Source organism: Rattus norvegicus, chromosome 1, assembly GCF_036323735.1.
Source record: "Rattus norvegicus strain BN/NHsdMcwi chromosome 1, GRCr8, whole genome shotgun sequence".
Lineage (NCBI taxonomy): Eukaryota > Metazoa > Chordata > Mammalia > Rodentia > Muridae > Rattus > Rattus norvegicus.
The window spans coordinates 257781946-257798980 of NC_086019.1; the positions used below are offsets into that span (position 1 = coordinate 257781946).

General features: G+C 38.7%; 2 long non-coding RNA genes across 4 annotated transcripts; one reads left to right on the forward strand and one right to left on the reverse strand.

The window, feature by feature from the left end:
- The first annotated feature begins 206 nt into the window (after positions 1-206).
- Positions 207-5923, forward strand: LOC134485243 (uncharacterized). 3 transcript variants are annotated; one of them, XR_010063282.1, is made up of 4 exons: positions 211-652; positions 1668-2010; positions 2368-2437; positions 3154-5923. It is a non-coding gene; the product is annotated as an uncharacterized LOC134485243 (long non-coding RNA). The 3 variants fall into 3 exon arrangements; XR_010063283.1 differs by having other exon boundaries at positions 207-1829; XR_010063281.1 differs by having other exon boundaries at positions 210-2010.
- A 7754-nt stretch (positions 5924-13677) lies between these two features.
- Positions 13678-16924, reverse strand: LOC120100052 (uncharacterized). The gene is made up of 2 exons (XR_005499727.2): positions 16744-16924; positions 13678-13971 (listed from the first exon to the last, which is right to left on the reverse strand). It is a non-coding gene; the product is annotated as an uncharacterized LOC120100052 (long non-coding RNA).
- Positions 16925-17035: the final 111 nt, after the last annotated feature.

Consider the following 17035-nt stretch of genomic DNA (forward strand, 5'->3'; position numbering starts at 1 on the left):
AATCTTGTCTGTTTCAGTGAATGATCCTTCTCACAAATGATTTTTCTGCACCCCTCTTTTAGGTGAGGATTTTTGTGTAGTGTATATGTGGAATGGTTGTGGTGAATTTTCTTCCGGAACAAGTGATATAGGACTTTTGAGTTCAATAAAGACATTCTTGGGGCAATTGTGGCTGATCCAATGACATAGAGTACCAGGTACTTGTGGTAACCAAATGTTGACTTAAAACTGTGGAGTAAAGATTAAGTGTGTGGTTACTCATGTGAGTATGCAAGGAAGAAGTGCAGTTTATTAGGGAGAGTTGTTGTGGTTTGCCTTGAAATTTTCTCTGAATTTGTTAAATAAAGGCAAGAGCGTGAGATTTGGACAGAGGGAAAAGTCGGGAGCGAGAGGGGGATTAGAATCAGAGAATAGGGTGAGAGAAGACAGTTGGTGACAGTTGAGCCAGTAGAACCTGAGGAAGGGGGAGGGGATTGAAGAGTTGAGTGGAGAGAGAGTTGGGAGAGGAGTAAGGAAGATAGGTGGAAAGGGAACTGTTGAGCAGACGATGGGGAACTGAGAAAAGTTAGAGGAATCAGGGGAGGAGAAAGAGAAGAAGCGAGGAGAGAGTCGTCGTGGCAGAAGAAGAAGCTGGAGACTTGGCAAATAAAAGGTGCAAGGGATGAGAGATTTGGGAGCTAGGAATAGGACAGTGTAGGGTAGATCTGCCAAATCTAGACGCTGGATTATTTTCACATTAATTGAGTTGTGTTTTCTTTGTACGGGCCGATTCGGGTTGGAGAGGAAACTGCAACAGAGAGTTACCGAAAATGAGAATTGAGAAAAATTGAAAGGTTATGGGTGAAAGAAAGAAAACCAGAAGTGTGAGAAGAGTCTCCAAGAGAGAAATAAAACTATGTAGTTCCTTGTCCAGTGTTTGCTATAGGCAAGAATTTGACGAAGATTGATGTGATTGCTATGAGATTGCTTAGTCCTCTGAGGTATCATAAGGCAAGCAAAGGAGGGCCCTATGGGCGTAATGAGCATGTAATAACTTAGATTCAGCCTAAACTACAGGGATGGTTAAGTGCCCTACTTGTTGATTTTTGTTATTTTCTCTTTTTTTTTTTCTGGAGCTGGGGACCGAACCCAGGTCCTTGTGCTTGCTAGGCAAGTGCTCTAGCACTGAGCTAAATCCCCAACCCCTTGATTTTTGAGTTGTGAGCTTTGTAGCTGCTGACCTTGACTCTCTGCTAGGCATTATCACTCAATAATCTTAATCCTGTCACTCTTGCATGTATCTTAGTAACTTTTAACTGGACAATATTCTCTTTATACTATTATTTATATGATTAGATTATACATCTATTATGACCTGGACTTGATTCTATCAGAGTCACGAAAATGTAGTTGCAATTTTTCTTGGTTGCTTCATATTTAGTTTCTTGTCCTCAGAGAGATATGGGGTGGTCTTCAAGATGGTCACATCTTGTTAGAGCCGAACCTTACTTATAATTTGTTCTGCTAAAATTATCTATATTAGTCATAAAGATATATGACAGGATAATAATGCCTTACCTTTGACCCTTGAGAGCTTGTTGAAGAAGAAGAGGGAGACTACTGACCTTCTGTAACTGCCCCAGAGCCCTGCCCCTCCTCTTATTTCTTTTCCTTCATATACTCTTCAGTTTTTGACAAATTGGCACAACTAGAGTCACCTGGGAAGAGGAAATCTCAATTGAATAATTGCTTCAACAAGATCGATCTGCAGGCATGTCTATTGGACCTTTTCCCAGTCATGGATTAATGTTGGGAGACATAGCTTATTGAGGGTGGCCATCCCTCAGGAGGTGGGTCTGGGCTATATAAAATGAATGGAACTAGAAAATATCATCCTGACTTAGGCAACTAGACCCAAAAGGACATTCATGTATGTTCTCACTAATAAGTAGATATGAGCCAAAAAAAAATACAGACTACCCAAGATACAGTCCACAGAACTCAAAAACGTCAACAAGCTGAAGGGCCCAAGTAAGGACACCTCAATCCCAATTGGGAGGGAGAAAAAAGCAACTATAGGGGGAGGGAGGGACAGAAGGAGGGACAGGGGAGGGAAAGGGGATGGGGATGGGGGAAGAGGGGAACATGAAGACTTGAGGGCCAGCAGAAAGAATGGAAACAAGCAACCTCAGGAGGAAGGAGGTTGGGAGGACCCTCTTGAATGTACCAGAGACCATCAGGACTCAATGGGGTTACTCTAGATGAAATGCCTTCCAGTGGGGAGAGGAAACTTGTAGGGTCCACCTCCAGCAGAAAGATGGGGCATCAATTGAGGGATGGGGTTGCTATCCCACAGTGAAAGTGTAGACCTACAATTCTTCCTGTCAGGGATGGAAATGGAGAAGAGCCTGAGTAAAAGAAGATCCAGTGACAGGCCTGAAGTGGGATTCAGCTCAAGGTGAGTCCCCAAGACCTGATACCATTACTGTGGCTATGGGGTGCTCACACAAAAGGACCTATCATGACTGTCCCCCAAAAGATCCAACGAACAGCTGTAAGAGTCAGATGCAGATATGTGCACCCAACCAATGAACAGCAGTTGCTGACACCTCTGATTGAATTAGGGAAAATCTAGAGGAAGCTGAGGAGGAGGTCGACCCTGTAGGAGGACCAGCAGTCTCAACCTGTACCTCCAAGATCTCTCAGACACTGGATCACCAAACAGGCAGCATACAGCAGCTGCTTCTTTTTCCCTGGAGGCCCCAGGAAATTTAGAGATCTGGTGGGTTGGTTGGAGTGGGGACATCCTTGTGAAAATGGGGGGGTCAGGAAGGAGGTATGGGATGTGAAACAGTGAAGGGGCAGGAGTGGACCGGGAGGGGAATAAAATCTGGAGTGTAAAAATAAATAAATACATACATACATACATACATACATACATACATACATACATACACAAATTAATTAAAAAATAAATAAGAAAGGAAAACAAAATGAAGAAGAGGAGGAGGAAGAGGAGGAAGAGGAGGAAGAGGAGGAGGAGGAGGGTAGCTGAGCTGGGCAGTTAGCAGTGTTGTCCTGTGGATGCTGCTTCAGTTCCTGCTTCTGGCTTTTGATATGGCTTTTCTCCACAAAGGACCTGAAGGTCAAGTAAACTCTTTTTTTTTTCCCCAGGTTGCTTCTGGTCCTAGTGATTATAACAGCAACAGAAAAACAAACCAGAGTACTTGAATATTTCATACCCAGCAACAATAGCTTTTATTCAATTCCCTGTTGGGGGAATTAAAGGAAGAATCGAAAGAACTGAAGGGGCTTGCAACCCCATAAGGACAACAATGCCAACCAACAAAAGCTTCTAGGGACTAAACCACTACCCAGAAACTATACATGGACTGACCCAGGTCTCCAACTGCATATGTAGCAGAGGATAGCCTTGTTGGGCACCAGTGGAAGGGGAAGCCCTTGATCCTGCCAAGGTTGGACCCCCAGTGCAAGGGAACATTGGGGGTGGTATGGGGGTTGTATGGGGTGGAACACCCTTATAGGGGAGAGGGACAGGATAGGGGGCTTATGGACAGGAAACCAGGAAAGGGAATAACATTTGAAATGTAAATAAAGAAATACATCCAATAAAAATAGTAAAAAATAAAGCAGAATCAGATGGGGCCACGCATGTGTGTGTGTGTGTGTGTGTGTGTGTGTGTGTGTGTGTGTGTGTGTGTGTGTGCATGCAGTTCGTGTTTGTAAATATCTCTATTTGCAGCACATGTATTTTAAAGGTTGGATAATTAAAAAAAAGGAATGTTGAAAGATTTGTTCATAGGCATCCCTACATAAGCATTGCTAAGTGTCAGTATAAAATAGTCCCAGATAATATTCACAGTTTTGTACTATAAGTAATTCCTCTAATAATTACATTTTCCCTTCTTTCAAAATTTTTATTATTTTATATAGAAGAAAAAGAAGTAAAAAGTCTGAGGCTATTTAGACAACTGAATTAGACTGTGCATTTTGGAAAGAGCCTTTAGTTTATACAAAGACACTAAAGATTGAAAAATAATAGTCTGGATCAGATTCAGACACTTTATGTGTAGGGCTTAGCATCTCTCACCAGCTCCTGGATGAACCTCTTCATACATGGACCAGTCCCTGATTAGGCATTTTAGTCTTTAACAGACTATTAGACCTAGCTTGGAAGGATGCTTCTTAAAGGACGAGTGATCATTTTCTACTCAGTAATGTAATATGAATGAAGTTTATCTCCACTATCAGTACTTTTGCACTCAACAGTTTATTATATTATATAGAAAAGTTCAGGAGACATTGTGGAAGATTAATTTGGATGTAATGCTTTATCTATAAATCAAAAGTAGCATGTGAAACATAATTCATAATTTAATAAGATCTACATCACTGCAGTTTTTTTTAACTAGAGATGTTTTGACAAAAGAAAAGTGTAAGCTTAGATATGTACAAATATGCAGGCACAGTGATCAATTTTAATCCTTTTAGTTCCTGATTTGGTCTTGCACAATAATAAGGAAGCAAAGTTGAAAGCCTGTGAAAGAGATTATTCTACCAGAGAGCTGGGTTTGCAGAGTGAAGTTGAAATGCTTAGAAAAGAGACTTTCTTGAGCATTTGAAGCATTAGTCTGCCACTGTGTTTATGCACCACTGGATTTTCACTTGTCAGTATATCAGAATTAAGGTTGAGCCAGATAGATTGTTAACAATGTCAAATTTGATTGTTTCAATATGTGCTAAATCATGGCTGCCAGGGGTGGATCTTGCTGACTTTTGCATCTTCCTACACAAGTCTCAAAAGAATGATAGATGGGCATATTCTTTTCAAAATGTAAACTGAGAATTTATTTAGAAACAAGTGACACTTTCGTAGATGTGTGTGAAAATATTCCACCTACTGGTGAGACCCAGGAAAAATTTTTCTTTGAATTTCATCATCACCAAAGCATGTATAGCACGCGTTCAGTGTGATTTATTTTTGACTTGAGCAATAATATATTTTCAATAAAAACATTTATTGATAAGTCATTAATCTAAACATCCCTACGGTTGAGAATATTAAAACTATGAATCATCTGATAAGAGAAAAATCAATTTTAAAAATAAAATCAACTTACAAGAAATCATAGTGGCTGTTAAGAAACAAAACATTCGTGAATTCGCATGTTTTCAGTTTTAAAATACTAGCACTTTAAAATGAACTTACATTCAACTTGATAGTTAAAGAATATAGTAAAAGAAGCATTACTCATATGTTCAAAATATTTATTAAATACCTACTATATACCACATGCTTTGAAAAGAGCTGACCATAAACATCTCCTCTACACACTTATTAGTATTCTTTATTCATGTAAGATAATTTCACTGAGGACAGAGGGGACATGAATATAGCAATATGCATTTGCTTAGAGTGGGAACAGATGTTCCTGGCACTGTCCTCAGTTCTGTATGACTGTTACTTCACAGCCGTCATGGCTATACTCTATGGGTGTAATTAGAATGATTCAAACTCTAGGATGAAATAACAAAAATGTAACATGATTAACTTAAGAATCAACAAGTAAAGGTAGGTAGATAGATTTGGTGATATAAACTGTTAAGTGTTAGCATCAGTTTAAATCTTTTCCTACAGAGCACTAATGTAAGATCAAAGTAGAAATTTATGAAAATGTTATTGTATGTTTGGGTTAGGGAACATAGTGCCTAGCACATAAACAGTATTGCCAGCACTGAAGTCTGGCTAAATCCCCACCATGTGTTTTTAAGACTTTTAAGTGATTTTTGATTTTTACTCTGTGTCTGTGCATATATGCAAATCTCTCTCTCTCTCTCTCTCTCTCTCTCTCTCTCTCTCTCTGTATGTATGTATGTATGTATGTATGTATGTATGTATGTATGTATGTATGTATGTAGTGTATTTTCCCACCTGAAGGCTCAGGGACTGTTAAGGAAGAGAGAACAGAATGAATGCTCCCATTAGCAGCTGTGGATTTATGGTGATTGCCCTGTACCTTAGAGTAATGAAGAATTACTTAGCCCTCTTGCATTGTACCTCAGTTCTTCCTGGACACTTCTGTTCTTTCCACAATTGCAGAATTATAATTATATTACAATTGTAATATAATTCTGGTTGGATTTTATACTCCAGTGCATGCTTTTGTACTTGAATATAGCGATTTATTGTTACATACGATGATGATTCAGGCATCATTCCAGAGAAGAGTATTATGATTACACTTCTTGTAGGCACCACTTTTGAGTTAATGGCCTTCATATAAAAGTTTACTTCAATTTTACTTTCCATCTAAACTGAACAAAATTAATGCAGAATCCTTTAGAAGACTGTTTTTTTTATAACAACTTAAATAATTTGCCTTTTCCTTTGAAGGGCCATCTGGTTCTCTCCATCCTGTATCTCTCCCATGGTCTTGTAAAACTCTGATATTCAAATATGACCTATGGACACTTTTCTTCACTTCTTTGCTTTCACCCACGTTTCCTGAATGAAGCATATTTTCTTTTCTTGTTGTATATCCACTTTTAAAAGGAGAATACACTGAAGAGAGTTGTGTATAGAAGGGTACCACGAAGCTTTGAATTTCTGAAACCTTTATTTGTGATCATTCTTGGTTGGTGATATCACAGATGTGATGGTCTATGTCATCTGTAAGACTTCTTTCAGAATCTTGAAGCATTGCTTCATTTGTTTAAATTTAATTCTTCTGACAATTTCATACATGAATAATGTATTTACGTAATTTCTGTTCCACTTTCAATTTTCCAACTCCACCTGTCTTCTCCATTCCTTCTCAAATTGATGACCTTTGAAAAAATACGTACACAACTTTCTGAGACCATTTAGCATATCTTGAATGTCTGAGTGTTTATGGCTGACCACTTGGAAATGGATAACCTGTCATGGAGTCCTTTTGGAGTAGATTGAATCTTTCCGTCTCGACAGCCAGAACTTCCTGAAGTTCTTCATCTGTGACTAGCTCCTTGTGGGACTTCCCCCTGTGCTGCATGTCAACTGGCGGTGTCACTTTCTAGCAAGCATATTTGGAATCCTATGGCTATCATATATAGAAACCACCTCTCACAGCAGATGTCATGATTCTTTGGTTCCTAGAATTTTCCCACTCAGTCTTTCATCATATTGCTCGAGCCTTAGGTTGTGTTGTAACTGTGTCAACCAGGCCTAGGCAAGTCATAGCCACGGTTTTTCTTCATTTTAACCAGTAGTACATCTTAGTCGTGATCTTTCTGCTGCAAAAGGAAGTGTTGATGAGAGACGTGGCTACATGTACCTGTGTTTGTTAGGACAAATATTTAAAATTCAGTTGTTGATCCTTTTCATTTAGCCTCAATAGTATCACCATGGGCAAATGTTACATGTTTTTAGAGTTATATATATATATATATATATATATATATATATATATATATATATACATATATATATATATATATCCTTAGAAACTTAACATTTATGTCCTGTTCTTTGCTATGGTAAAGCTGATTGGAACATGTAGCCCACAGATGGGGACTGTTGAGAGATTGGTAAGAATCTCAGGATTGAATATGGGAATCTTAAACAGCAGTGTACTGTTTCATTATGTGTTGTATTGATAGAGAGTGTATCGATCCATTATGTGCCCCGTTCCTAGAAAGATAAAACAGTAGGCTTTATCATCATGACAGTGATTGAGTGAATAGTGATTGTCAAGACGTACTATAGAATCCTTGGATGCCATCTGTAGATCTGATGAGGTAATGCCTACTTAGCCTTCTTTTGTTTATCATGCCTTTCCTTCCACTGTGTACATGGTCTGTGACTCCCGGAATGAACAGCTAGTGACTTAAATTCTCTACATGTAAATTCTTACTCTAGAAGAAAAGAAGAGATGTGGCTAAACAGATGAAATTGAGGGCTGATTAAAATATTGACTTTTCTAAAGATAGCTCCCTGTGATTTCCTCCAGAGTTTCATAGATTTTTGTGGATACTTTGCATGGCATTGATGCCCTAGAGGGTTGTTTTTTGTTTTTGTTTTTGTTTTTTTTTTTTTTGGTGTTGTTGCTGTGTCTTTGTTTATGACACGTGTGTATACATGGATGTGAGTGTGGGTGTACAAGTTTCATGGTTTGCATGTGAAGGTCAGGAGATAATCTCCTTGGATACTCCATGCCTTTCCCCTTGGAAAAGGTTGGAAGCAGGTTCTCTCCTGTTCACCTCACAGCACAGCAGGCTAGCTGATCAGTGAGATTCCAGCTCTCTTTTTCTTTCTCTTGTCATACTGGGATTACAGACCAAGATCCCCAGCTTCTACTATATCTGACTTTTTCTGGGGTCAAGTGTTTTACCCACTCAGCCATTTCCCCGGCCACTGATGTGATTTTAACTAGTTGCCCTCAGTGAAAGTGTTTGGAATTTTAGTTTTTCAGAAAAAAAAAAGATAATTTCAACACTATAAAATATTTTAAAACCCCTTGAAAAAAATCCCTCGGTTGGTCTTCTCCTTTTGGAAGTTCGTAATTTAATTCACTATATTCCTATATTTCTTGATGTCATGAAGATTAATTCATACTTTCATTACTAGTGTGCAATGGGAAGTCTTTACAATTCCTTTATTTTTTAATTTTCAATTGCTACAGAAATATGATTTGTCCCCTGTAGAAGATTCCATGTTACATAGTAAAATACTTTAAGCTAGTAGAGGTAACATTGGGGTCACTAGCAATAAAGCTCATATGATCACAGCACAGATGGCTTCATGACTGATAAGCTATTCTGTTTTCATTTCATTTAGAATACATTTTTAATGATAGTGTAGGAACTGCATTAAATCTCCTGTACAATATGTAGTTGAGAATGTATAAATTAAACAGCAAATAAATAATTTGTCTAATATTGTAATGTACTAATTTAACAAGTTTCCAATAAAAAACAGAATAGTTTTTGGATATCAAGTTGAACAATAGATGACTTAGCTCTTATGACTTTGTGGATTCTATGTCCCAAGAATGTCGAGTCAGCTTTGAGAGCTAATGAGAATAAATGATCCACTGGTATTTTCACATTTAGTATAAAATTATCGTGTAGCTATTATAAACCTGAGGTTAGAGTTCTTGGACTTCGGGATATTGTAGGTTTTTGATGGTGGTGTGCAAGAAAATGAGAAACAGCTTGAAAAATATCCATCCCCTCGGCAGACATTCATCCTGCTCTAATCTGCCACAGTACTTCTGGACTTCTCCTATATTGATAGCCCTTTTTATACAAGTGAATTCTGAAAGCTGTCTCATTAATGCACTGAATGGATAGTGGTGTTTAACCGATGCCATTTGCAGGTCTCCCTTATCAACGTATAATAATCCATCATGGGAGTCAATTTCATTCCTAGGCATTTCTCACTGCAGAATGTTTCTCCTAGAAACCAAAGCTGCCCTTCCACTTCCCTTTATCATCACTCTTCCCCTCTCCCACAGAGAAAGTGCACCTGCCTTCCCTCTTCCTCTCCCTCTTCTCCTCTCCCTCTCTCAGAATAAAGGCCCTCCGGGCCCATCTTTATATGGCTTCTGATGTGTTTGACAATCACGGATGCCTCTCTGGGCTTTAGCTTACGGAGTAAGCAATGTAAGGTGTGAGCTTTTCTGACAGATTAGAAGGTGCTTGGTAACAAGGGGAAATCAAATCAAATGCTTGTCGCAGGGAATTCCGCGTGCTGCTGGAAGGTAGAACAGGCATGAAAGCGGCATTGCTGAGTGAAGGTGGGAAAGCAGTCTACTAAGATGTAAATAAGGGAACAGAGCTCTGGCCGGGGAGACTGTAGACACACTGCTCCTCTAAGGATCTGCTTTGTACATCATTGTATTTTAACAAAACACCCTGCACATTTCTAAGATGCATAACAGTTAAAATAGCTCATGCTAATAATTAGTGGAAGTATATATAGCCAATTAATTATGAATGTTCACTGTGAGAAAGACTAATGTACAAAATAAGTCTTAACACAGGTTATGTAGGACCATAGTACACAAATGCAGTCCAACTATATCTAGGTGAATTTGGTGCATAGAGACAAAGATGAGTAGAGAAAATAACACTGGGGGCATCTAGTCAGTGTTGCTAGACATTTAAAAATCCCACATAGTATACATTTTCTTTTAGGATAAGTGACCTTTCTTATTATAAAAAATTAACAAAAAGAAAGATAGTCCATGTGAAATTTTCAAAGGGGAAATTATAAGCAAAAGTCAGACTCTAAAGGCAGTGATTCAAACCATGCAAGAAGGAGGAAATACAATTGCAAGTTAGCAACACTGGGCAACAAAACCAGAGGAAGCTGAGGTCAACAAGAGAAGCTGAGTCACCATTTAGTTTTCTTAGCCATCAAGCTAAAAAGTTATTGAAGCAAGTTATATACAGTGACAAGGTTTTCTTTTTGAGATTGGAGGTAAAATGTGTTCTGAGTGTTAGAAGTATTTTCTTTTAGTCTTTATGTTGATTTAGGGAAGTCCTAGAAGATGCAGAGGCATGGAAGAACAATAAGATACATTGATCAGGGTCTAGTAAGTAATTTCATAGAGATGAATGGCATGGTTTATTTCAATGGTTAACACATCCAGGAGAAATAACTGTGTGAGGTCATCTCCAGGGGATTTAGGGAAAGGAAGACCCACCATGAGTATTGGTGACATCATCCCATGGGCTGGATTACCTCACTGAATAAGAAAGGAGAAAAGAGAAAGAAAGCTGAGTAATGGTATTTCCCCTTCTCAGCTACCCTGTTAGCTAGTTGCCTTGCGGGGCAAAGCCCCACACATTGAAGGTTCTACTGTTTACTCTGAGTTACTGTGTGGCAGAATTACTGAACTTGTCTTTTGACTTTACAAAGGGTAACAGCTAAGAGAGCACCTTGAGTTGAGAAGAGATTTTGGACTCTGCACTTTAGAAGAGTGTGAAGACTACCGGCCCTTTTGAAATGAGAGTGACTGTATTTGGCATTGAGAGATGACTATGAACACATAGTAGGCAGGGGTGAATGTTATGGTTTAAAGCGATGTATCTGGATGTCACCTTGACAAAGGTTGGTGATGAAATTTCCAAGCTAAGATTGCTAAAAACAAAACCAACATGGTAAATTAATGAGGCACACTGATACATGTTCTAGGAGGGTGTTTCCAAATATGTTTAACTTTGGAAGGAAAACCCAGCTTGAATATGGATGCAATCACCCCAAGGGCAGGGAAAGCAAGCTGAGTTTTAAAACAGGAAAGGAGAAAGCCAGCTCAGCAACCCATTTTTCCTCATTGGCAGTGTGGACCGAGGTGATTCTGCTTCCATGGCTTGCCACTATGATGGACTCAGTTTGTTTGAACTGTGAGCTAAAATAAACTCTTCCTTCCTTAGTATTTTGTCTTCTTTTGCCAAGAATTTGGCCACTCTTCTGAAAAACATTGTAGAATACTATACTCATTTTCCAGTGGACACACATATTTATCTTAGCCAAGAAATAAACTATGTTACATATACCAATTAGTAGATATAGCTGTGAAACTGGATTAAAGCTACAGAAAAATGAGTAATGATTATAAAATATGTTAAAAACATCATACAGGGTCTGGGGGAGAAAGTTCAGACAATGTAATACCTGCCACACATGTGTGAAAACTTGTGCTAGATTTCAAGCCTACACAAGTCACTTGATGCAGTGGAACATGCTTTTAATATCTTTGCTGTCCAGCAGTTTAATCTAATTTTAGAGCCCTTGTCAACTGAGGAGAAAACTTTCCTAAAAAAAAAAATTAAGGTGTATGGCTGTCAAGGGCCAGCAACTAAAGTTAACCTTTTGTATTCATACACCTGCAAATATGTATTCTCTGACCACATTACAACTTCTTTTCCACAAAGAAGAAACCATTCAGCTATACTTTGAATAATGCTTACCACTGAGCAAAATTACCTATTGTGTATACATAGAGCGGTAAATACCTATTGTAAAAACGGATGAAGATTTGTAAAAATACTTCTTGTATAAAGATAAATATTGAGCACAGTTCTATTTATGATAAAAACAAAGAAGCAGGACAATTCTGGAGAAACAGGGATGTGTCACAGGAGGGAGGGGCATAAGAAGAAGGTAGGAAACAAATAGAATCAGACTACATTGATCAGTAATATGAGTATGACAATTTTCACTGTATAAAATGTCTATAACAATGTGAATATATGTATATATATAATTTTGTATATTGCTATATTGAAACTTTTCATCTAGTTTTAAGTCTTTATGAATTGGATATGTTGTTTTGAAACTGTCAAGCTTTCTCGATAAAGCTTAAATCTGATCTTTGGCTTGGTTGTCCCAAACGCTAAAACAGATGAGCTGTGTAACCGCCGTCTTTATGGCCTCCAGGTGAACCAATTCAGCTTCTGATATGATTGGCCACGTTTGCAATGATGCCTTTCTCTTTACCCAGGGAAAGCAATCTATACGAGCGGGGGTTGAATTCTCTCTTAACTCTGTTAAGCTGCTGGCTCCAGGGAGCTGGAAGTAATGGTTGCTCTGGTTTTGATTCTCTTGTATGTAACACATTTGAGCAAGCAAAGAAGTGTAACGAGGAGGAGTAAATAGGACAACATCAAAGTGCTCTCTGGAGAAGGATGCTCACACAAACGGAAAGTGCTACCCTGTTACTCACCCTCATTGCCATCTTTAGCCCACAGTCTCAAGGCCCTTCCTGAACTGTGTGCTAAGTGGAATGGATTTCAGAAATGCAATTTACATTAACCACCTTTTATTTATCTGTAGATGACAAACCGGGCTCTTGACAAAACCCCCAGCCCCCGTGTGGCACACTATATGGTAATTGACCAGCTTGTATGAAAGCTCTCAGGTGAAGAAACTGTTTATTACTGGGACTCCATTCCAGCTCATTTTCATAATGATATTTTATGATGATGGAGCTGGAGGAAAAGGGTGTGTGACACCGAGAAGACATTGGAGGTACTAAGAAGCAATATGTTTCTTTCTTGCCACCCTAAATTTGTGCAGCATATGCTCAAGATAGCAATGAAAGCGGAATTAAAGCTGATGAGACACAAATGCAGCAACAGGGAAATTATAGTGAACATGTCAGATGCAACCAATATACAGACTATTCACTACATGTGCATGTACATGCACGCACACACACACACACACACACACACACACACAGAAGTTCTATATATTTTATTTTATTGGACACACTTTAGATCATTGGTATTTGCAAAATGGTGAGAAGAAGACCCATTGAGTACCACATAAGTCAACAATGCATTTAAAACTTGAAGACATAAAACACACACACACACACACACACACACACACACACACACACCACAGTGTGCTGGGAATCAAATTATCTCTGGAAAGCATAAGGAGTATCCTCCATTGATTACCTCTGAGATGAACCATAGACAGAGGTGACAATGTAAAGCCTCCATCTCTATAACCCAAGCTCTTCAAATTATCCAGTGTGCTGTTTTAAGTAAAGGAACTTGACTGCCCTTGGGGTCCTTCTTCATGAATTGGAACAGTGTACACCTTATAGCTTTGTTTTGAGGATTAAATTTGTCAATCCCAGAAGAGAGTTTAATATTGAATTGTCTATTCACTGAAACAGATGAAATTAAGCAGCTATATTTAATGCTTATAAAATATTTCTCAATTCCTGAATGTGACAAGATTCTAAATTCATGAAGAGATGAAGTGCATGGAGAGACGCCATGTCTCGAAACTACAGAGTAGCAGAGACCATGGGCAAAGGGATGAAACTCAGTATTTGCAGCCCAGAAATGAGGACTTTACTTGGTACTGGTGAGAGTAGTGTTTTCTGTGTCACACAGAGATTTCTTAAGACAGTTCTTCAGAAGAAGGTCTCTGGAATTTTTTTTTCTTCTGTCACTTATTCTGAGACTCTGGAGGTAGAAGATATATGGGAATAAAATTAGTTATATTTGTCAAGCTTGGTTGACTATATGTTTTTTTTTTTCTTCACTAGAGAGCTTGTTGTATTTATCTCCCAAAAGACACATTTAGGAATTGCTAACGGAATGAGATGGTAGACAGCTGTCCCTGCAGGCAAGTGGACAGAACTATGACTTCTATCATTTAATTTTAGATTAAGTTTAAGAAGAATACTGTCTCCCAGAATCAAGTAGGTACCACCCCTTGCCTGGATTGGGTAAATAATGAACTTTCTGTTCTTACTGAAGGACTGAGGAAGGCTACCCAGTAACTAGTCCAGTTCCTTTTGATCAGCACTGCTTTAGACTAGAATGTAAATCGCTTGATTTTTCCTTTAGTATTTAGTCTCTGGGACTCTGGTGGTATCTTCAGAACATGTTAGGGCCTGCGACTTTATACTGGCTCTATTGGACAATTTTATATTTATCTTCCCTTTCCCTCAATTTCTTTCTCGTCAGCTTTAACTCACTTAGATACTACCAGGACCAAGCAAAACGGCAAGGTCCTTGAGGACCACTGAAGCACCATTACTGCTTGCTACTCACTGAAATGTATTTACATGATCAATAACGCATATAAATGTTACTTGAAAAAGTCTCAGATTCCAAATTATGTAAAAGAAGCAGTTACATATTCCTGCATTTGAGTGTCATGATCCTTGTCTACTATTCTATGAGCAGAATGCACACGGTATTAAGTGAAAAGGATAATATAACACATGCTCTCCTATACCTACCTTCTTTACTCTTAAAATATATCCTGTAGAATAAGTTGTTGTCTTCCAAATACATACACACATGCATGTAGGCATATATACATATATAATTCATATATGCATACATATTTCCTACTTAAAATTTTATGAGATTTCAGAGTAGATGTCATACAACAGAAAAGGAACCAACACAGTGACAAACATAATTACATAGTAGGAAGGGAGACATGAATTGAAAAGAACTCTAAGCCAAGAAATTTTGCCATCTTGTAGGAACTGGGAGCCAGCAAATGGTTCGTAGGTTGAGACAAAGCCCAGAAAAGCAGTGACTTACATATCCTGGCTCCTGGGGCAAGAATCAGAATGAGACTGTGTGTTTCACAATATCAGGTCATATGTTTATGTACTGACAGCCATGCTCTAACAAATGGAATTTAATGACTTATAAAAAGTTGTCTGTCAAGGTCATTCTTAAGTTATTCTTTGTGTATTATTTTGAGAACGTTCTCACATTTTAACATTATTGGAAGGCTACAGTCATGTTTATGTAGGTTAGTTTACTCTGAGTCTTCTCTGTACAAGAAAGAATTCAGCCTAGGGAATCTTCTGGACAGTGTCCTAACTCTTTCTAACCCAAAAGTCTCCTGAGATGTATAAGATGCTCACAAGTACCTTGTAAGCTCTGCTTTGGGGCAGTAATAATTTTCAAATCTCATGGTTATTTCATGTGCTCTGGACATCAGGAAGTTTAACACTCCCAAATGCTGTGTTTGTGACCAATCATATTTTTTGCTTTTGCAACGTCTCTCTGTAACTCACCACCTGTCAGCCCTGATGTGCATTAACGAAGGCTGTGGCTTATACGCTGCCTGTCATGTTTGAAGAGGTGCATGACACTCTACAGTTGCTGCAAACTGGAGGAAAAGACGGCTTTTGAGCACACTGACTAATTGGTGTCAAATCATATCACCTGGGATTGCATGAACCAGAGCAGCAAAGGGTTGTACCTGTCTCTGCCCCATCAGGATGTACACGGCTTTTCAAAATTACTGCAGTTCAACACCCTAGACCCCCCATCGATAACCCCCAAAACCAAAACAAATTGTGGTTAAAATTGCCTTAATCATCGGGTCAGACAAATTTCAAGTTCTCGAATAGCAAGGCTCATATAATTGCTACAAATATTAAATTGTCTTCCTTCTAGTCATGAATACTAAAAGGAATCTGCTTTAGTCAGATCTTAAATTGGGGTTTTATCACAAGGAAACAGCTCTGACTCCTCTGAGTCCTCCCCTTCACTTAAGTTACCCATGCTTTAAATATAAGAAGAGAATAGACAATTCACCCTGAAACCAGTATATATGCTGTGTGATTCCTCTCTATGACCCTGAATGTAGATCTTTTGGTATGAGAAATTGCCACAAATAGCTATAAACTACTTTTCTTTCTCACTGGAAAAACAGGAAAGGAAGAGTGAACAGCTGTCTCAAAGAAGCAGTTAAATTTCACCCAAATCCTTAGAGCATCATGGGTGGGAGTGGTTTCCAGCCATCAGAGCCCGTATCCCTCAAGATGCTATGGCTCCTTCTCCTGTACATCAAAATTTCAAAGAACTGGCCTGATCCCATCTCAGATGCCCTCTCTTGGGCTCACCATAATATTCTGTCAGGATACTTTCTAATATGTGTTCTGGTCTATAAAGACTATCAGGCATTTCTTATATGTTTACATGATTTTTGTTTATTTTTTTTCCCTGACCACACTACACATTCCTTGAAGGGACAGATATTTTTGCTAATATTGCTAATCACCATGGACTTATCAGGGTCCTGCACATGATCGGTGTTCATCTAATGTTTAACTGACTCATTAGTGCTATGCACATGATAGGTGTTCACTTAACCTTTAAAATGAGAATAACAAGAGGGAGAAAAGAATGAAGGGGAGGAATAAGAAGGAAAATGGTGAGCTTTAGTTCATGAACTTTTCCTTAGTGCGTGGCACTTACAGACTCTCAGAACCAGGTACAATATCATTGTGGTGAGATTCTCTACTGTCACTGCCCCAAAGGAATTCTTTGCCTTCATCCAGCATTTGATTGCAGGCTCAGGTACAAACATGTTCCTGCTGTGATGACTGTGAATGGAAGGTGGCCCAGCATCCCTTTCTTTGCTTGTGCATTTGGCACACTGTGTCACAAAGCGAAGAAAGAACCCTGAGTTAGAATGGACGGTTCTGAAGTTGTGGGCATGCGTGTAGCCTGAGGTGGGGGGAGCCAAGAAAAAGCCGCAGGTTCCAAC